Below are 21776 nucleotides of genomic sequence, written 5' to 3'. Positions count from 1 at the left end.
GCTATATCAGAGAAAGCAGGATTAAAAATTCAAAGTGATTCTGACATTTGGGATAAATATAAAATCCTACAGCAAGGTTCTGATAGTTAATAATAATTACAGGGATCAGTAGAGCAAAAGGCATTGAACTATAGCCTGAGAGGCTCAAGAGCTCTGCCCTTCCCCAGGGCTGCCTCAGAGAAGGGCAGAGCTGAATACACACGGTGTGTATGAGAAAGTGACGGTGGTGAGAGGATGAGCCAAGAGAATTCTGTGAATAGAAGGTTGTGGAAGACTTGTGCATTTTACTTATGTATTCACGTGTTCGAGGTAGGTAAAGGAGGGGGAGGGGATGGACACAATCCATCAGAGATCGCTGTAGTCAGAAATTTTACAGTTCTGCTATATCTTCTGTAAAACTCAGTTGATTTCGGTGCTAACCTGAGGTCTCTCTGGTGAAGTAACAGAAGTCAGCAAACTCCTGCTACACACCAATTATGTGCCAAACCCCTCAGAGGGATGAGAGAAATATAAAGAGAAGTTCTTAGTTTTTCAAGGTTATGAGCATGTGACCATGTTATCAGTGTTACAACACAACTGGTTAGTAGTTATACCTGGACAGATGGATGGATCAGTGGCTGAGAAAGATGGAAGGGTAGACAGACACCACAGATGACATCAAGAAGCAAATATTAACTGTGAGAGACAGAAGTGTTGCGGCAGCAGTGACATTTGAAGTGATTGTCATGGTGTCATGGAAAGGTATGGCCTTTGGAGTTTAAAGACCTGGATGCAGTATTAGATGGACCATTAACGGCTTGTGTAACTTTAGGCATTGTGCAAAACTGAATACTGAACTGACTTTGGGAAGACTGGTTTAATTATCTGTCAAAAAAGTGGCTTTTAGCCTTTCCCTTGTTCTAACAAATCATTTTGAGTCTTATACCTAGACAGGAAAGTAAACTTTTTAAAATTACTTCTTTTGGCCTGTTCATCCTGTGATAATGTCCACATTAAAACCTTAATGTGTAATGTTGTAAGTCCAAAGTAAACATAACTTAAGGATTTTAAAATAGATTAATCCAATTAATCTAAAAAAAATAGAATTTTAGCCCAACGAAAGAAGTTTGCCCAGTCATTACAGATGGGTTACACAGTGGGATTAAGTTGTTTGGGGTTTTATGGTATATTTGATTCTGTACTTCTCATTATTTGGTGATAGGAGCATGTAATTTGTTTTCTATCATTAGTCTATTCTAGTATAAAACACTAGTTGTTGAATTATAAAGAAGAACCCAGGTGAATGGACATAGGCTTAGATGAACCCTAAAGCTCCTGAAATTGCGTGTAGTCTTCCGAGCATAATGTGATGGCTCACTCCTGTGCTCCTATACAGCTCCTGTGCATACCTGCCAGGAACTCTGCCCTTCTAGCATTAGTGACTATTCCAATTTTCCTGTGTCCCTCCACCAACCAAGCTGTGAGGCCCGAAGGGAAAGGAGCCTTCAAATCTGTAACCCCAGTTTAGCCAGGCACTAAATAGGTAGTATTTTTAAAACTATTGGTTGAATAAGTGAGTGAGGGTGGTATAGTTTTTGTTTATTCAAAGCAACTGTTTGGGACATATTTAAACCAAACTATTGGTTTAATATAAATGTGTTCTCCAATATAAAAGATAGTAATAAGTGCTCCAGGAAAGAAGAGGGAGCATGGGGGCATGAGACAGAGAGGTAAATATCTATGGCCAGGAAAAGTTTGTGAAATCCTGGGTTACACTCAATTTGACAGATTTTGTTACTAGAAGATTCTCAGGGACTAATGGTATCGTGGAATTCCCAGAAATGCATTTTAGTGTATGGTCGTTTAAACTTATTTGAACATAGAACCTCCCCCGCTTTCTTTCCACCTTTCTTTCCATGGTGCACTAATTATCAATTTAAAGAATATTCATGAAACTGAATTTGGGAAATGCAGTCACAGTTTCTGAGCTGGAAAGAAGAAGGAAGGGGGAGAAAGAGAATGAAAATATGACTGTTTATTTGCATTGCGGGGTGTTAAAAGCAACCTGTTTACAGGTATCAAATTAAAAAGACTTTCATATTGCTACAATCTTCATTTCTGCCAGGATAAATATACTCTCTGTTCTTGATCACTGAACCATCGACCTCAATTGTGGTTACGAAATAGGAACATTTTGCTTGGACCATTTTGCGGAACTCAGAGACAAATGCCATCTCAGAGTTCAGGCAGAAGGACCCACCCCCAAATCAGGTTCTTTGGTACACTGTTCACTATTATGCGTGTGTCATAGCAAGCTAAGAAAGGAGAAGGAAAGAACGTGGCAAACAATAATAGCAACAACACACTTCACAATGAGTACCACCCCTGGAATTTCTGCGATTACACAGATCCCTTTTGGATCTCTGGGTCGCTTAGGAGCAATTCTGGTGAAGTGCTGCTGGCAAGTCTGGTCACCCCCTCAACCCTAGAAAAGTATGGCTTGGAGCTCTTCAGCTCCTCTCAGGATAGCTCTTGTTCAACCCAGTCAGGCTCAGCATCACTATCGCCATCTATATCTCTAAAAGACTTAGGAATATTTTTTTCAAGGCTTATCTGAGTGTAGTTTTATGTGATCACACCATTTTATGAATGTGTAACACCTATATAATATTTTAAAAATTAAACTCGAGTTTCTATAAATTACGTAAAACACATTTATCCTATTTTGAAGCTTATAAGCTATATGGAGAAAGAGTTTCAAAAGGGAGAATGCAGCTCAAACAGTTGGGTTAGAGGAGAATAATACAAGACTTGCTGCTGCTGTTTTTCAAGGAAGCACAGGGAGGAGCAGGAGTGGAAACTAACCAGAGAAGCAGCAAATATGTATGGCCAGAGTAGGGGTTAGCAATGGACTGGACTTGGCTTCATCACTGCTGTAAGGTCATCTCAACTTCTGTTATCTTTGGAAAACTTTCTCAAAGCAGACAAGAGGAAATTCCCAAGACGCTAGGATGCTTTGTGAAGTTATAAGGAGTCATTATATTACCTCTCCTGACTTGTGCAGTTCAAACCTTTAATCATTTACACAAATGCACTATTGGGGAAAATTGTTTTGCTTTGCAAAGGCACATCTAAATATTTGCAAATGTAGCAACAATAAGCACATTCTATATTGTATTGTCACTATTCAGTTGCATGTTGTTTTCTTGCCCCTAAACTGCAAGCTCCTCAGGACTCATCTTTGAATCTGAAGCAGCAAGAATGAAAACTGATGTTTAATACATACTGATAAACGCATTTGGAGTAAGATGCGTTTCTTAAATAAGACTTCCCCCAAAGCAAAAGGCCAAAGGGGAAAAAGTGAAAATAATGGATTACATCAAGGCATTCTGTTCAGTAAACTAACTCTTCAATGAAGTTAACAAAGTAACTCTTGCAGAGTTGGAGAAATTATTTGCAATCTTCAAAACACAGATGTAATTAACACACACACACACACATATACATACATATAACAAACTCCTGTAAATCCACAAGGGTAAGACAGGAAATCAAATATTAACTGAGCAAAAGTTATGAATAAGCCATTTCTAGAAGGGACAATCCAATGGTGTCCTGGAGCTGTGTTATGCCATCTTATGAGAGCCTATTATGAAATTTCACTAGCTAGTTGCTAAAGGGTAGCTTGAAATTGGCCATGCTGCAGTATTTATACCATGGAAATTGACAAACTGCACAACAAATCAGGCTCCCTTCTCTTTCGTCATCCCCTAAAGCCAGGAGTTAAACATTTACCAGCCCAATGCTAGAGAAATCCAAATGACTAACTTTCATGTGCATGAGCTCCCTAATAGGGAAATGCAAATCAAAATAATATTGACATGCCACTTTTATGTCTAATCAAATTGGCACAAATTTGAAAGTTAGATAATAACAAGTGTTGATGAGAAGATAGGCAAATGGAAACACCATGCACAGCCAAGAGATTTTAAGTTGGCACAGATTTTTTGGAGGGCAATCAATCTGGCACTGCCTGGAGAAAATGTAGTGTGCACATGCCTGATAATCCAGTAGTTTCGCTCATTGGTATATATCCCATAGGTTTGTGCAAGGAAATACATAAGGATATCTATATAGTGTTACTTTTGGTTAAAAATTTGGAAGGAACAGGAAAATAAGTAAAATGAAGTACTGCATATGATGGAATATTATGTGATAGTCAGAAATAATGTATTAGATTTTCATAAAGTAAAACATATAAGTGGCTCTTAGTAAATGTCTAATACTTTTCTAAGTTCTTTGCACACATTAATTCATTCACTCCTTACATTTTTAAAAAGTGAATATTAGTAACTCTATTTTACAGGAAAGGAACATGAGGATCAGAGAGTTTAAGTAATTAGCATAAGGTCACATAGTATGGAAGAGCCAGCAGTCACCCTATGTGGTACCATCTGATAGGAACTGTGGCCTGATAGGAACTGGGCCACACAGCAGGAGGTAAGCAGCAGGCAAGTGAGTGAAGCTTCATCTGTATTTATAGCTGCTCCCCATTGCTCACACTACCACCTGAGCTCTGGCTCCTGTCAAGTCAGCGGTGACATGAGATCTCATAGGAGCATGAATGTTATTGTGAACTGCGCATGTGAGGGATTGAGGCTGCACCCATCTTTATGAGAATCTAATGCATGATGATTTGTCACTGCATCACCCTCAGATAGACTATCTAATTGCAAGAAAACAAGCTAAGGGCTTCCAGTGATTCCACATATGGTGAGTTGTCTGTTTCATTATATACTACATTGTAATAATAATAAAGCACACAATAAATGTAATGTGCTTGAATCATCCCAAAAACATCCCTACCCCTGGTCTATGGAAAATCAGGAAAATTGGTCCCTGGTACCAAAAAGGTTGGAGACTGCTGGTCTAGATTTTCCACTCTTAATCATATTCCACTGACCAAAAAGATTAAAAAAACAAAGCTTAAAAGCATTTAAGTAAAAAAGCAGAGAAAGATCTGTAGTACAATGATTTTTATCTGAACTAAAAACATGTACTAAAAACACTACCTACTTTTCAGGATGTACACCTATTTAAGGGCATATAAAAATGCATTAGAGTCAGGATAGGGGATGGTAAGGGCAAATTATCAAATGACTGTATCACATATTGGGCAGTATAATCAATTCAATTTGGTAGATCCAAAGATCAAATAGAGCCAATGAATGAATATTTAGCATCCTATAGACTTAGAAGGTGTTATGTTGAATAAAAGACAGCATTTGATAATTGACCCAAAATACTGTCTTTTTCAATCTGTGGTTGTAATAAATCTGACTTGTTGAAAAAGAAACAGAATGAGTGGAAAATAAGAATCATGCTGCATGCTAATGCATTCTTTTTTGTTTTTGGAGACAGGGTCTCACTCTGTTGCTCATGCTGGAGTGCAGTGGCATGATCGGGGCTCACTGCAGCCTCCGCCTCCTGGGTTCATGTTATTCTTGTACCTCGGCCTCCTGATTAGCTGAAATTACAGGCATATGCCACCATGCCTGGCTCATTTTGTATTTTTAGTAGAGACGGGGTTTTACCAGGCTGGTCTCAAACTCCTAACCTCAAATGATCCACCCACCTTGGCCTCCCAAAGTGCTGGGATTACAGGAATGAGCCACCACACCCAGCCATTAATGCATTCTTAATCTTTTATTTAAAAAAAAAAAAAAAGATATCCGATTACCATTGACTCTTGCACAAAAGTCCACAACCACGAAAAAATGATCTTATGATTCCACCTTAGAATGAAAACATAAACACTGAGTTTTCTGCATGCCACATGGAGCAAATGTTAAAGATTCAAATTAAAAAAACTTAGGAAACATGGTAAGAGTTTTCTGTTTGCTTTCAAACAATTTCAAACAGAAGTACTTATAGTACCATTTAAATTTCCTTGCCAGATAGGAAAATGATTCTTCTTTCTCCATAAGCATGGCCAAATTACTTGGGAATTAGGCAAATAAGACAAAAAGGAAAAACAGTCTCTCAGGTCAGTTTGTTTTTCTAATTAAAACAGGTAAATCTCAATGTCATTAGCCGGGCGCGGTGGCTCACGCCTGTAATCTCAGCACTTTGGGAGGCCGAGGCGGGTGGATCACGAGGTCAACAGATCGAGACCATCCTGGTCAACATGGTGAAACCCCGTCTCTACTAAAACTACAAAAAATTAGATGGGCATGGTGGCGCTTGCCTGTAATCCCAGCTACTCAGGAGGCTGAGGCAGGAGAATTGCCTGAACCCAGGAGGCGGAGGTTGCGGTGAGCCGAGATCGCGCCATTGCACTCCAGCCTGGGTAACAAGAGCGAAACTCCGTCTCAAAAAAAAAAAAAAAAAAAAAAATCTCAATGTTGCAGAGACTCAGATGTTGTCATTTTCCTTTAAAAATTACTGGGTAAAGATTTTTCTTATTTCCCTTTGAAATTACTCAACAGGTTGCCTCTAAGCTAATGTCTTTTCCACACACATTTAAAGATCCTGCATAAATGAACAGATTGGGAGTTCAGTCGAACTCCTGGTGGCTGTCAGATCACAAGTGATCAGGCCTGCACCTGCTTCCCTCTGGCTGCATCTAAACGACGCCAATTATACTAGAGAAAGCAATCAGGTGAACATCTAGTTCATCTAGCTTGACAGGTGTTTCACATTGTGGGAGTAACACTGTGCGTTTATGGAAATATTTGATACCTGTGCACTCAATGTGGCAGCCACTAGCTATAGGTGGCTCTTGAGCACTTGAAATGTGGCTAGTGCAACTGAGGGATGGAATTTTTTTATTTCACTTTTAAATTTAAGTGGCCATACCTAGCCACTGGCTCCATATTGGATGGTATATGATGGCATTGCATTAACAGGGTGATACCATGAAGCAAGCATAAGTTTAAACAGTTTTCATGATATTCTAATATATAAATATGTAAATTGGAAAACATCAGGATTTTTTACTCACTAAAGGCTAATTATTACTAACATTTGGTGCATAGTCTTCCAGACTCTTTTTGTTCTCAGGCATATAAACACACTCAACCATAGGAAGATTAAAAAATATATAAAATAGAATCACAGTATACATACTAATCTATAGCTTACTTTTCTCTCAACAATACATTGTGACCAACCATCTTTATCAGTACAGAGACGTATTTACAGCTACGAGACAATACATTCTCTTCTTTGCTAAGCCTATCTCATTTCTGTCATTTCTAGCCAAGAAGTCCTGATGAACACAAGGGACCAGAGTCACAGTTATGATGTTGCTTGAATTAAAAGCCTTATCTCAGGATGAAGGTGGAGAAGTAATAGGTGGAAACTCAAAGAAAGGAGACCTTTGGATGCCAGGTGGAGGAAGTTAAATTTCTTTATATACTCCAAAGGACTTTGAGCAAGGTAGTGGCATGGTCAAATCTGTCATTGAAGAGGTTGACCCTGGTGGTAATCTATACGAGACTAGAGCAGGAGATGGTAGGCAGAAGTCAGATTTGGTACAAAGGTTTGTTTACACATCAGTTACCAACTCAGACTACCTCTAACACTGCTGTGCTATTGCATTTCCAGAGCAAGCTCACAACATTTTATCTAGCTTGCTCTCTCACAAGAAAGCAGAAGTGAAACACCCTGCTTTACAACAGTTTAAACTATTATTGTGAAAATATAAAATGATTCATTAACTAAACATGTACTGAGCACCTACTATATGCCAGGCAGTAGAGAAATAGCAGTGCCCCAAAATGAAGTCTCTGCCTACATGGGAGAGGTTCTAAAAGGAAGAAATTTGGGGGCTATGGGATTAAAATTAAATAAGTTTAATTTTGAACATATACATTTTGATATGCCTGTTCGACATCCAAGCGAGGTAGGAAGGAGGCAGCTGAAATATGAGTTGAAGACAGTTTTTGGTTAGGATATATTTGGGGGGTCATCAGAGTATGTGATCAGCTAGTTAGTGAACATATAGAATGAAGAGAAGACCAGGAGATGAGACTAAAAAAGGTGATGACAAGAATAGAGCTGGAGAGAAAGCAACCATGAGCCATGGTTCTAGGACCAGAATCTCCAAAGAATAGGGGAGGTGCTGGGGTCTAGAACTATGTATAACTGCACCAAGGAGGCAGGGTTAGTAGCATTGACCTGACCTAGGTTAGATAGTATGAGTTTCCAGGCAGATTGATTTTAAGGAGGCGAGCAGGACATGAGTCTGGAAGAAGCAAGGAGGAGCAAAAACAACACTTAGCCTGTCACTAAGTCCAGTAGCACAAGAGGTGTGGAAAATAAGACATGGCCACTTAGGAGGGCTCTAGGGAAGCAATAGAATTAAGGAGAGCCAGATTTCCAGTAGGAAAGGGAAGGTACTATTCAGACAAGATTGAAAATATAATGGACTTTGCTGATTGCAAGTGTGTTCTGGAGTTCACAGAGCAACTCAAACTTTGAATGTGCATAAGAAGGTGCTCTTTGAAAAGATGGGGGATGGAATCAGAGATGCACAGAGCTGTGTGGGCACAAGAGACCACAGGGTGGGAGAGGACCTGGAGTCTTTATTTTCTAATTGTGGTTAATACAGATAGGAACAAAGCGCATGACAGAATTAGTCCCAATGTTCTTTGAGGCCGAATGGTGGGGCTGTATTGAGAAGGGAGGAGGAGCCAGCTCTTCTGCATTATGCTCTTCCATGTTGTGCTATAAATTGGGGGAAAAATTAAGCCTTTGGTACTAATGTAGAAATGCAATCATTTAAAAAACACTTTTATTGTGTAACGTGTTTCCTACTTTGTGGCAATCTAGCACTAGGCAGCATGGATTTAACTCTTACTGCAAAAAATATCAGTTGAACCCCTACTATTGTACTGGGTATGGACAACAATGTAAAGAAAGGAAAGCAGTCATCTCCAGAAAACACAAGCCCTCAAATAGAGCTGTGCCTACTGTCCAGCAAGGGATAAGAAGAGACGTGCCAGATGCAAACCCTTTTCTTGCTCTTTGGGATTCTAGGAGTTGCATCTTCTCTGTCTGCAGAGCAAAGGTCAGCTGTCCACTTCTAGTATTCCTATGTTGGGTATTTAAAACATTCACATAACAAACTAAACAATCAGACACATATTAGACCATCTTCATTGTTCAAAATGTGGGGGATCTGTTTCCCACAACCCAACCAGGCTTGTATTTCCTCTGTGTTTAAAGAAGTGAGAAAATGTGAGGAAAAAATTAATATAGAGTCAGCAGAACTAGAAATGACAAACACATGCTATATGTGCCACCCTTCTCCATCCATGATTATGTCAGATGTGCTAATTTGGGGGACTCTTTCCTGTTGATCTTTTCCACATAGTACTCCAGACAGTCATTACCAATTATTGAGAATTGGGCCACCCCTGATAACACAAGTGGTGCCACCTTTTAAGATACATAAAGTAGGTTCTGAAATGGGATAGAATGTCATGGGGTTTTAAATACATGCTTGAATGATTTCTATGCTCACTTATTATACATACAAGGTCCTGACATGAGAAAACTCTGGTTTCAAAGTATCTTCTCCAGAAGAGAGGACAAGAGGCAATCTACCATGAGATACTGCTAGACATTTGCTCACTGATGGTTTGATTTTGTAGGAAGCCAAATGGCTTCAGTCAGGATGGGTATCTCCTGCCACAGGTACATCCTCAAATCTGTCACCTAATACTTGCTGGCATATTATGAAGTTTGCATGGAATTTGGTGTAATCATGGTGATTCTACAAAACTCATGGCATTGAGTGCAGCAAAGATTTGTTTTGGTTTTTAACTTCTAATATTAGATTAAGTTGTTCCCAGATGTATTTTGTTAGGAAGATGTTCTTATACTCCCTTAACAATCTTAAGACCACTTTTTAAGTTTCTGCCTGGGAAAGGCTTTCTTCACCTTCTTATATTTAGAATGAATGCTAACCAATTTGGTCAACCACATAAGCTCAGAGCTTGGAGTCATTTAAAGTTTCATCTGGAGAAGCAGACTTGGAGCAGATACAGCATTTTTGTTGTCCTCTGTAAATCGAAATAAGAACAGGAATTAAGCTGCTTAGAAATCTGAATTAGAGAAATAATTATTCTAATAAACATGATAGGGGAAAGGATCTCAGAGCTCATAATCTCCTGATTTGTATGAAAAACTGTCACTCTATGGAAGTCCATGCTTGACTGGAGTTTCTGAAAAGTATTCTAAGCCTCCTTTTCTCACTTTTATTTTATCGGATTGATTTCTGGTTCTTTTTAAAATGATTGTTCCTCTTTAAAACTTTCTGAACATAGCACAATGCATTATCTGTATCATTTGGCTCTCTAAATACTCTATTATACTAGGATTCTTAGCGTGAGCATGCCTTGTTGGTATTTGCAGTTGAAATTTATTCAATGAAATGTGAAATTACTTTATAAGATACATTTAGAGCATTTGACTTAGGCCAAGAACACTGAGCTAAAAAGGTTCAGGCAGTTATAAATCTTAGATATTTAATATTGTTCATGACAGGGTACCTTTTCATTTTTGACCGCCTGCTTTTTGACCTCTTGCAATGGCCACCAGACGGTAGGAACTCAGTGTATAAAAGATCATCCAATGGTGACTTCACATTTTTGACATCTTTGATGTCAGAACTGCCATAACTAGGGTGTGTAGTCGGGGAGCTGGTCTGAGCTTCATCACACCTGACACCTTGTACCTCACAACCTACTATCCCCAGAAGTGGATCCTGAAAACGGTTAGTATTGCTATATGAGCTCACCCAGACTTAGGCCACCCCTTTCCTGAACAGAGCTTATTTTCTATGAAGGAGAATAAGAACTCGAATCCCTGAGAATCAGAAAAAAATTTAGCTGGATATAGTTAAGAAGAGGCTATACTCACTCAGCATGTTCAGGGACTGAGGAGTCTTAGGAAACAAAACAACAATAACCAGGCTGCTTTAATTCCTACAAATATTTCCAGGAGCACCCTGGGCCTGAAAGACACATCCCTCTACTTGGGAGACGGTGAAAAATGAGCGCTCCAGACTAAAAGATCCTCAGTGATTGAGAACACAGCACAGCTCATATGTTTCCAGAGTCTGGTACATGGTAACCGCTCTATGTGTGCTTGGTTAGTAAATGGTGAAAGTAAGAATGGAAAGGAAAGATTCAGACATGAGCAGCCAGATGGGTGCCCATACCCAGACTACCGCACACCCACATTCTCTCAAGTGCCTAAAGACAACCGCCAACCAGAGATGCTCTGCAGAGTGCCATGTGGTAACTGAATCCTATTAGAAACTGAAAACACTGTTCCTCATAAATCTCTCTTTAGGCCCCCTTCCTTTCTCTATGGTAGCTGTGCAAATTCTCTTCTCAGATGTTAAGAGGTTGATGTAAGTACCCACTGCGGTCATCTAGAAGCCTCAGGAAGGGAGGAATGGAAGGGCTTTGGAGTTGTCTTTGCATTACTGCTTCTGTTTTTTTTCTCTCTCATTGAAAAAGCTTCCATGAAGGCCACATTTCTGAATCTAGTTGTCTTAAAGCTTGGATCCAAATGACATACTGTTGGGCTTCCCTCCTTCCAGAAGCTACTGCCCATGGCTTCAGGAAGGAGCCTTGTCATTACCACAGAAGCTGCTCTGTGCACCTCTTAGCACGGCTATTATGGTAAATTAATAATGCATATAATAGCCATGTTAACAGGTGCACAGAACAGCTTCTGCGGTAATTCTTCTATGAGACCTCGCCTACACACATGCCATTTTCCTTATAGTTTCTCTCACTAAATAGGAAGAGTGACATATTTTGGCCAGTGGAGATGTGTGCTGATAAGGCTACAAGCAGAGCCATTTGAGAGTTCATACCTGCTCTTGCACGTCTGCCAGGATAACATGCCTAGGTTAGCCAGCTGGAAGCATGTGGAAGATTCAGAGAAGAGAGCTGAGTCACGCAGGTGATACTAAAATAACTCCCAGATATGCGCACCACAGACAATAGCCAGTCAACTCTGAGACCTAGTTGTGTCCCCAGGCAAGACCAGAAGAATGGCCCAGTACAGTCTAAACAATCAGCTTACAAACTGATAAGCTGAATAAATGCCTACTGTTATATGTCACTGAGTTTTGGATTGGTTTGTTACACAGAGTTATTACAATGATGGACACCAGATACAGCTACTTTCTTTTGCCTTTGAGGAATACTATAATTCTGTGATTAAGGCACCAGATGCTAGAAGCAAAAAGATTGGGTTCGCATCTTGCCTCTGCCACTCACTAACTATAGAGAATCATCACTTAAATTCTTTATACCTCAGATCCTTCATCTGTAAAAGGGAAACACTAGTATCTACCGACTGGGGGCTAATATGAAAATTAAATAAGCTAATATCTGAAGAGCTCAGAACTATCTCTGGCATATAGTATGCACTATAAATATGCTGTTATCATTTGCTATCATGTTGATCAGCATTGGTGAAAGGTCAAAGTGGTTTGAGTCTGTATGTCTCACAGTCTATCTCTTTCCTCTTAATTAGGGAATGTTAATGGGATTTTTCTAAGGAGTTCTGATTTTATTTCAAGTGCTATTACTGCTTACGGTGGGCAGGAAGTTTTTTAAGTTGGCCTCAGTGTCTTCTCTCTTCCTATGAGCAAATCTGTGCCATATCTGGAGATATTTACTGAGACTTTTGGCATTTGAGTATTATTTTTCTCTAGTTTTCAGTGTTTATACAAATCCTTATTTTTATTTATTTATTTTTTTTGAGACAGAGTTTCACTCTTGTTACCCAGGCTGGAGTGCAATGGCGCGATCTCGGCTCACCGCAACCTCCGCCTCCTGGGTTCAGGCAATTCTCCTGCCTCAGCCTCCTGAGTAGCTGGGATTACAGGCACGTGCCACCATGCCCAGCTAATTTTTTGTAGTTTTAGTAGAGACGGGGTTTCACCATGTTGACCAGGATGGTCTCGATCTGTTGACCTCGTGATCCACCCGCCTCGGCCTCCCAAAGTGCTGGGATTACAGGCGTGAGCCACCGCGCCCGGCCCAAATCCTTATTTTTATATTATTTTTTTCAATTTTGAAAGGTATATGGGAGATTACGGTCAAGAAGCTCTCTGACTCAGAGGTAAAACAATATAGTTTCAAATAACCAAATAAAACCTTGTTTATATGTCTCTCCTTATTTGGATTTTCCATGCATTAAGTATAACTTGGCAGATTAATATTCTTTGTTCCTTTTCCCTATTTTGAGTCTATGTCAAAATATGTAATTTGAAAGGTACTTGGGGAAGTTCCCTGACTTAAATACAATGTTAGTTCTTTGGCTCATGGGATTAAAAATTGTTGGAAATGGAAGGCACTTTAGAAATTACCCAGTCTTTCCAGTTACAGATGAGAGAACCAAAGCTCAGACAAGTAACTTGTTTGTGGTTCCAGCGAAAGTTAGCAAAATAACTTGGGTAAGAATACAGAACTCTCCCAAGTCCAGTGGATTCTTACTTTTTTAGTGTTTAATACTTGATATGCACTAGAAAAAATATACAGTGCAACTTGTGCACATAATAAAAAGACATACTACCAAATTTTTGAAGTAGGACACCATCAGTGACATAGAGACTTCTTGTATATACAGCTCTAATCTTAGCCTACTGTATCTTGTTGCAACCCTAATCTGATACATTGTCCAAAGAAGTCACCATTTTTCTAAATTTTATATTTATCATTTCATTGCACATTGTATGTTTACCTAAATTACACATTTAAATAAAAATGATATATCAGTCTTGTTTTTTTCACAGTACATTATATTCCAATATTCATCTACATTCTTGCCTGTAGCTGAAGTTCATTTATTTATATTGTTTAAATTGAGTCTTTTTTTTTTTTGGTATAAGGTAAAATTGCTATGAATTATCTTGATCATGTCTAATGAGATATTATAAAGTTTATTTAGGGCAAGTGATTACAAGTGGAGTTTCTGGAACATAGGTTAATATACATGCTCAACTTTGTAAGCTAATACCAAATTGTGTTTAAAGTGGTTTTTCTTTTCCATGTGCAGCAGCAGGGTTTTAGAATTCTTGGTGTAGTCTTTCAGCTAGTAAATACAGTACTAGTAGGCATATTGTATTCTTAAGTTGCACTTCTCTAATGACCGATAAGATTGACTATCTTTTTCATATATGTATTTACCCTTTCTGTTTCCTCTTTAATAAAATGCCAATTTATGTGTTCTTTGCATTATATTTTTCTTTTAGTTGACTTGTAGTTTTTAATAAATTCTGGACACTAATCCTATCAAATACATACGTGACAAATTTTCTCAGGTATTTATTGACTTTTTATTTTATGGTATCTTTTGCTGAATACAAATCTTGGTTTTAACATTGTCTTCAGTATAGTTTTCACTATATCAAAGATGCATTTTGTCAACATAGAAAAAAGATTATCTACAAATTATAGAGACTTGATATGTGAAATAATCTATCTTAATACTATATCTGAAATGAGATTGATTTTTCTTTTTTTTAATCATAGAGATAAAAAACAGAAACCCCTAACACTTTATTCTAAAAGAATTTGTTGCTCAGATATGGGGTGATGATGATGAGAAGGCACACATGTAACTTAACAGAACGGAAATACATAAAAAAAATTAATAAAACTCAGGGAGTAAACACCTACTCATTCTCAGCTGTCAACAAATTTAATCTTCACTGCTTTTGAACATATCTCAACATTTGAAACAAAAAAAAATAAAGCCATGCTTTTATTTTTTATTTTTATTTTTACTGCCTTTACCACTCAATCTGTTTACATTTCTATACTACAAAGCTATATGGGGGTTAACTTCATTGGCTCCCTCCACTCTTCTCAATCTCATTAAAGTCAGCAATAACCTCCTAGGTGAAAAATTCATTAAGCACTTCTCAGTCCTAGCATTACTCGATGTCTCTGCAGCATTTGACAGTCCTGTTCACTCCATTTTTTTCTTGAATATCTCTCTGCCCTTGCCTCCCTTTTTTGTCGTAATTTTCCTAGCTCTCAGAATTCCATCGCAAGTCCCTTTCGTCAGTTCTCCTCATGTGCACACCTCAAATAGTCATGTTTTCCAGGGTTCTGCCATCAACTCATATTCTTTCCCTACTGTGCTGGGAGGAATGTCGTAAACTCCCAGGGTTTCAGCTGTTTCTTATATGTTGAAATATTCATTTATCAGGTAAACCCCTTTCCTAAGTTCTAGGGCTTGCTTCTACTGAGCTGCTCCAGTGGCTTCTACTACCACCTACTTCGACGACTCACAGATCTAGAGCACCAGCCCAAAATACTCTCTTGAACTCTAGACCCTTATTTCTTAATCCTCACTTATTTTCTCCGAGAAGTTTCTTAGGCACTATATTCAAGATTTTCCAATCTGAACCATATTGTCCACTCCCTCCACCTCCTGAAGCCTCTTCTCACAGTGCTTCCTTCTATGAAAATTAGAGCACTATCCATATAAATTATTCAAGACAGAAAATGGAGTCATCCAAGAGTCTCCTTTCTTTTCTCCACTCCATATTTAGCCAGATTGTAAACCTGATCAATTTAATCTCCTTAATATGACTGAAAACTGTTCCTCTTCATATCTGCTTTTCTTTAATTCATGCCATCATTGCTTCTTTCTAGCATAAGTCTCTTAGCTAGATTCCCAACTTTGGGTCTTGGTCTGGTCAAGAAGAGTCCATTTGCCACACTTCCACTAACTTATATTTTTTTCTAAAAAGTTCATTAATGTTCTTTTTCTAGAGAATAAAAATCCCAACTCCTTACTATGAAATTTAAGATTCTGATGACCTGGGTCCTCTCTACCTTTCCAACCTCATCTCACAGCTGACACCTGCAAGTATCCAATTGATGAATCATACAGTTCTACTTCAGGTAAGGTTACCTACATGTGTCTCACTTTGTTATACCTCTGTGCCTATTCATATGCTTTTCCTTCTGCTACAATGACTTTTTCTTCCATTTCTTTCCTAATGAATTCATTTGAGGCATAATTCAAGTGTTCATGGGCACTGTGAAGCCTCCTTATTTTTTCCAGGAAGCATTAGAAATTTTCTCTCGTATTCACTTAGAGCCTTATTTTCCTACTGTAGTACATGACAGAGAGCAATAATTACTTGTTTGCATGACAATCTTCACCATCAAACTGTGAGCTCCTCAAGGAAAATTACCAAGTTCTAGTTATTTTTGTAGCCTCACTACTTATAGTTCCCAGTACACAGTGAGCACTTAATGTTTCTGGACTAGGTTAACTCAGTATGCATGAATATTGTGGTATGACTTCCACAAAAGCTTGTGTCTCCCATGGCTCCATTAGCAGTTCTAGAACATATAGGCAGTGATAGTTCTGCTTTTCTCTAGGATGATCAGTCTACACTTAGAATGCTCTGGTGTGATGCTGCTTTTAGATTAAGGCAGATCTAAACTGAAAAATATTAAGAGAACAATCAGAAACCCAACATCATGTCAAAGGAGCCATGACTGAAAAAATGGAAATTATTCTGGTGAGGCATCACAAATATAAAAGAAAATTAACAGTATCTATTGTAATAGGATTGCAAGCAAGCACTCTTTTTCTAATAAAACACAAAGATGGAAGATCAAAGTTGGCAATAAATTCTTTGCTGCTTCTCCCACTGAAAGGTTGAATCTAATTATCTTCTCCTTGAAGGTGGTTTGCTTGACCAATGGCAGGGGATTAAAAGGATATGGCAGGATTTCCAAGTCTATATCAGTAAGAAAAAAAATTCTAGCCTCTGCCTTGGTCTCTTGGAATGTCTCTTCTTGAGGTGCTCACACTCCAAACTTACTCATCTTCATACTGTAAGAAGCCCAAGGCTCATAAAGAGGCCACATGTTGGTGCTGTCAGTGCCAGCAAACTCCTACCTAACAGGCGGCTTCAACTGCCAAGGACCTGTGAACCATTCTGGATGCCCAGTTTAGTGGATAACTGCAACCACATGAAAAACCTAAGCAAGAGCCAGTCAGCCAGATTCTTTCTAAATTCCGGATCCACAAATTAGGGTACCAAATAAAAAGCATTTAAAAAAAACAAATTATTACATTTGGGGCTTTTAACTATTAAAATGGAGTGGTTTGTTACCCAGAAACAGCTAAAACAACCACTACAAATGTTGATTGGTTGATTGATTTGGTAACAATAAACCATTGTGACAAAAACTGACTTGTACCACACAGATCCCCCTTTGAGAAAAGTTTTGCTGCCCAGTTACAAGGAATGAGATTATCTGGCACCCTTCAGCTGTTGGCTCCTTCAGGGTCTACTTCACATCTGAACTGTGAGCTTGCTCTTTTCAGATAAGGCCCCAGCCAATGGCTGAGTAAGGCAATGGTAGCTAACGCCACATTCTCAGAATGTCCCCAGTCAATGTCTAACCAAAATGGGGTGTGAAGGTCTATCTCAAGCTTGTCCAGCCAGCAGCCCATAGGCTGCATGTGGCTCAGGATGGCTTTGAATGTGGCCCAACACAAATTTGTAAACTTTCTTAAAACATGAGATTTTGTTGTAAAGCCGAAAGATTGGACACCCCTGGTCTAGCCATTTCTGTACAAGTGAGGACTCCTCGAATGAGCAATCTTTGCTCTAGAACACCTCCCTTAGGCTGGCAGAGACTTCGTCTGTCTGCATCATGAGTGATGTCTCCACTTGTCCAGTACTGTTGCCTTCTTTTTCACATGCATATTCCCCAATAAACCCTTCGTGTACCTATTCCATCTCAGTGTCTGCTTTGGAAAGAACACAAGACATACATCCATCTTGCATTATTTTAAGAAAATTATGATAGCGAAGAGCAACTTTGAAGACATGGTAGCAAAACAAGGCCCATGAACACTTGTGTGGCTATTGGTTCTAGTTACTAATGACTTAAGGTTATTGCTTGTTTTACTGGGTTGAAGTAAAGTATGGCAATGACTTCATTATTGGCTACCCATACACTTAGCAAATAGAACTGCAAATAAAAGGAGGGGATGAGACTTACATAGAAAGCACCAGGATCTTGATTTTACATCTGCCTGAAGTGGCAGGACACTCAATGGAATGATAAGCATTTAACAAAGATCTAATTGGCCTTCTCAGACATTGGCTGATTTTTCAAAACCTTAATCCAACTTCAGTAATTTCCCAAATTTATCAGAAATCCTTATCTGACACTGCTTGCTTAAAAATATGTGGGCTAAAAAGGGAGGTCTGATAACAATTTAGAGGCATTTATGAAGGAAGCTTGAGATTGAATCTTTTGAAGAACATTCAAGTCACATTTTCACAGAAGCTGAAATTGGCTCTTTTTTTTTACTAAATTCAAAGATACTTTTCCTGTCTTCCTCAGAGATTAGAAGAATTGATATGTTTAAGATGACTGTGCTACTCAATGCAATCTACAGATGCAATAAAATCTGAATCAAAATGCCAATGATATTCTTCAGAGAAAGAGAAAAAACAATTCTAAAATTTGTTTGGAACCACAAACGACCCTGAATAGCCAAGGCAGTACTTAGCAAAAATAAAAAAGCTGAAGACATCACACTACCTGACTTCAAAATATACTGCAAAGCCATAGTAAACAAAACAGCATGGCATTGGTATAAAAACAGACATACAGACCAATGAAACAGAATAGAGAACCATAAACAAATCCACATATTCAGAGCAAACTGATTTTCAACAGAAGTGCCAAAAATATACATTGGGAAAAGGACACCCTCTTCAATAAGTAATGCAGAAACAAACGATCTCCATAGGCAGAAGAATAAAACCATACCCCTATCTCTCATTATTTACAAAAATCAACTTAAAATGAATTAAAGACTTAAATGTAAGACCTGAAACTATAAAACTACTAGAAGATAACATGGGAGAAATGTTTTAAGACATTGGTCTAGGCAAAAAAAATATGGATAAGTCTTCAAAAGCATAGGCAACAAAAACAAAAATAGACAAATGGATTTATATCAAACTCGAAAGCTTCTGCACAGCAAACAATCAACAATGTGAGGTAACAACCTGTAGAATGGGAAAAATATTTGCAAGCTATTCATCTAACAAGGGAATATCCAGAATATACAAGGAACTCAACAATAAAAATCTGATTAAAAACAGACAAATGATCTGAATAGACATTTCTCAAAAGCCATTATCAATGGCCAAGAGGTATATGAAAAAATGTTCAACATCACTAATCACCATGGAAATGCAAATCAAAACCACAATAAGTTATCTTCTTACTCCAGTTAGAACGCCTATCATCAAAACATAACTGCTGGTAAGGATGCAAGGAAAGAGGAACTGTTACTGTTTTTTAGGAATCAGATTTTATTTTTTTAAACTTGAATTTTAGATTTAGAGGGCATAGGTGCAGGTTTGTTACCTAGGTATATTACACGAGATTTGGGGTATGAATTATCCCATGGCCCAGTACTGGGCAGAGTACCCAACAGTTTTTCTACCCTTACCTCCCTCTCTCCCACCTCTAGTCTTCTGAAAAGGGACTCATACACTGCTGGTGGGAAGGTAAATTAGTACAGCCATTATGAAAACAATATAGAGGTTTCTGAAAAACCTAAAAATAAAGCTACCATGCAATCCAGCAATCCCACTACTGGGTATATATCCAAAGGAAGGGAAGTATATGGAAGAGATACCTGTACCCCCATGTTTATTGTAACTCTAATTACAATACCAAAGATATGGAATTGCCTAAATGTCCACCAACAAATAAATGCATAAGGAAAATATGGTGTATGTGTACATACACACATATTAAAATTCAGCTATTCAGTATGAGTAAGGCTTGAAGACATTATGTTAAGTGAAATAAGTCAGGTACAGAAAGATAAATACTGCATGTGAAGGAGCTAAAAAAAAAAGTGGGGGGGGAGCTCATAGAAGGAGAAAACAGAATTGTGGTGGTTAGAATCTGGAAAGGCAAGAAGGAAAGGTGGATAAAAAGAGCTTGGTTGAAAAATAGAAAGTTACAGCTAGATGGCAGGAATGAGTTCTGGTGTTTTGTAGGGTGAGTATGGTTAATAATTTTAAAATTTATTTTTATGTATATAGGGAGTACAAGTGTAGTTTTGTGACATAAATATATTGCACAGAGGTGAAGTTTGAGCTTTTAGCTTACCCATCATCTGAATGGCAGACATTGTACCCAATAGGCAATTTTTCACCCTTTCCCACCCTTCACTTGTTAGTGTCTCCAGTGTCTATTATTTCACTCTCTGTCCATGTGTACCTATTGGTTAGCTCCCACCTACATGTGAGAACATGCAGTATTTGACTCTGAGTTACTTCATTTAGGATAATGGCCTCCAATTCCATCCATATATGTTGCTAAAAGATGTAATTTCATTATTATGAGTAGTATTCCACTGTGTGCCTCTCTGTATATATATACACACACATATATACACATGTATGAAATTCCAAAATATACATGTGTATATATATACACACACATATATACACATGTATGAAATTCCATAATATACATGTATACACATATGTGTATATATATATCTATATATAGCCTATCTATATAGAATAAACTAAAAATAAAAATACAATCCAGCAATCTCACTACTGGGTATTTATCCAAAGGAAAGGAAGTATACAGAAAAGATGACTGCACCCCCATGTTCATTGCAGCTAGAATTGCCTAAATGTCCACCAACAAATAAATGCATAAAGAAAACATAGTGTATAAACACACACCCACACACACCTGTATCTATATAGGCTATATATCTAAAATATACAAGGAGCTCAAACAATTGTATATAAGCTATACACGCCCCCCCACATTTTCTTTATTTAATCATCAATTGATAAACACTTAAGTTGATTCTATGACTGTACTATTGTGAATAGTACTGTGATAAATATAACAGCGTAGGTATCTTTTTTATATAATGATTTATTTTCCTTTGGGTAGACACCCAGTAGTGAGATTGCTGGATCATTTGGTAGTTCTATTTTTAATTCTTTAGTTCTTTGAGACATCTCCATAGTGTTTTCCATAGAGGTTGTACCAATTTACATTCCCACCAACAGTGTATTAGTGTTCTATTTTCTCCACATCCTTGCCAACATCTGTTGTTTCTTTTTTACTTTTTAATAATAGCCATTCTGACTGGTGTAAGATGCTATCTCATTGTGGTTTTAATCATTTCTCTGATGACTAGTGATATTGAGCATTTTTCACACGTTGAAAGACACCCCTGCATGTTGTCTTTTGAAAAATACCTGTTCCTTTCCTTTACCCACATTTTAATGACTTTGCTTCTTTTTCTTTTAATTCCTTGTAGATTCTGGATATTATCTCTTTGTCAGATACATAGTTTGTAAATATTTTCTCCCATTCTATAAGTTTACTGATTATTTTGCTGTGCAGAAGCCTTTTAGTTTAAGTCCTATTTGTCTAGTTTTGGTTTTGTTCTATTTGCTTTTGAGGGTTCATAATTTAATACATATTTTCAAAAAGCTAGAAGAGAGGATTTTGAATGTTCACACACAAAGAAAAAATGTTCAAGATATTAGATTCACTAATTATCCTGATTTGATCATTACACATTGTATATATGTATCAAAACACCACTGTATCCCATAAATATGTACAATTATTACATGTTAAGTAAAAAAGAAAAAAATGGTCATTTTTCAAGTGTGTCGTGGTAACGATGAAGAAAATGTGTGTGTGTGT

At 37.9% G+C, this 21776-nt stretch overlaps 1 protein-coding gene and 1 long non-coding RNA gene across 2 annotated transcripts in view; one reads left to right on the top strand and one right to left on the bottom strand.

The window, feature by feature from the left end:
* Window positions 1-21776, bottom strand: part of PLPPR1 (phospholipid phosphatase related 1) — a 301254-nt gene that overhangs the window by 72484 nt on the left and 206994 nt on the right. The gene's annotated exons all lie outside the window — the stretch shown is intronic.
* LOC116524779 lies at window positions 6379-12754 on the top strand. Its single transcript, XR_004257486.1, has 3 exons — window positions 6379-9052; window positions 9525-9681; window positions 11802-12754. It is a non-coding gene; the product is annotated as an uncharacterized LOC116524779 (long non-coding RNA).

The sequence above is a fragment of the Sapajus apella genome, unplaced genomic scaffold (genome assembly GCF_009761245.1).
Source record: "Sapajus apella isolate SASKATOON/1434 unplaced genomic scaffold, GSC_monkey_1.0 scaffold46, whole genome shotgun sequence".
NCBI classification, from domain to species: Eukaryota; Metazoa; Chordata; class Mammalia; order Primates; family Cebidae; genus Sapajus; species Sapajus apella.
The sequence above is the reverse complement of the archived record's forward strand: the minus strand, read 5'-3'. Positions and strand labels throughout refer to the sequence as shown.